The sequence below is a fragment of the Zingiber officinale genome, chromosome 4A, assembly GCF_018446385.1.
Source record: "Zingiber officinale cultivar Zhangliang chromosome 4A, Zo_v1.1, whole genome shotgun sequence".
Classification (NCBI taxonomy): Eukaryota; Viridiplantae; Streptophyta; class Magnoliopsida; order Zingiberales; family Zingiberaceae; genus Zingiber; species Zingiber officinale.
Window position 1 is genome coordinate 26,433,993 of NC_055992.1, and position 1,407 is coordinate 26,435,399.

The window sequence follows — 1,407 nt, forward strand, 5'->3', positions numbered from 1 at the left end:
CTTGTTCTTAATTCTAAGAGGACAGTCTACCTTAATATCCAAGTCCTATTTCCAATCATTATAATTGGGACTACTAAGCCTTTTCTATAGTATAACAACTAGGGAATTGACAAACATTTTAAATCCTAAGAATCAAAAAAATATTTGGTCAAGATCAATTCTTTAAAAATCCACATGAATTTTGTATGCCACGATAGTGTGGACGTATACAAAATCAAAAAGGAGATTTTATCCATTAATTTTATTATCTCGTCAACTTTACTTTATGATGAATAAAAATAATAATTGATCTGTCTTTGATCAAATATTTGGTCAAAACTTTTGAATTTAAAATAACATTTATTCCTCAAACAATATTATTTAAATTCACCAACACCTCAAACACCATGAATTTTGCATGCCACGATAGTGTGGACTTATACAAAATTTAAACATTTGTAAGAGGAGGGTTTTACCAATTAATTATCTTGTCAATAAATCTTTATGACAAAATAAAATTACCTCAAACACCGTGAATTTTGTATGCCACGATAGTGTGGACATATACAAAATCAAACATTTGTAAGAGGAGTTTTTAATTTTATTATCTTGTCAACCTATTTCTTTGACAAATTAATAGTTGGTTTTCTTCGGTCACACAAATAATAGCAGTGACTCCAATGGGGAGGATACTATTAGACGTGCCTAAGTGTATACCATTACTTGACACTATGTCCATTAATAAGATTGTGCCCCTTCCGATGGGGAAGATCACACACTCTAAATTAACTTCCTATAGTTATCCAAAATGGAAGTTTAAGCTAGTGATATGCAAATAAGCTCATCCGATATGGAGGAAGGCACTCAGAGCCAACGCGCAAGCTTGTTGAATCACTTATAAACCAGTAATGGAGACCGTGGAATTTATTTAAAAAATAAATCCCTCTCCCTCTTAGTTATTTAAAGTGAGGAATTTTTACTATGCTAGCCTACTTAGCATGCATACTAACAAGCACACACAACATAGCATAAAAAACAATAAATAGAAAAACTAATTTTCAACTATTATGACTTTTATCTATTGCCAGTCCTCCGTGTATCGCCAACCCTAGCTGCTGCCATCTTTGGCCACCGCCACCGGGTCTAGTTGTCGCATCCATCTTGCTCCTTGTTCCACTGCGCCTCTGGTCCTCAAAAGGTTCCACGCCTTGCAAGATTCGATCCGCGATATAAATAGAATTTTACATTTTTCGATCCTATATTCCTCGAAGGAATGTACATGTAAACTAGATCGAACATAAAATAAAATTTACATCCGTCGATCGTATATTCCATAAAAGGAATGTACATGTAACTAGATCAAAAAATAAAATCCTAAAAAAACTAAATACAGCTCCTGCTGTATTTATAATACAATCATGCACACAC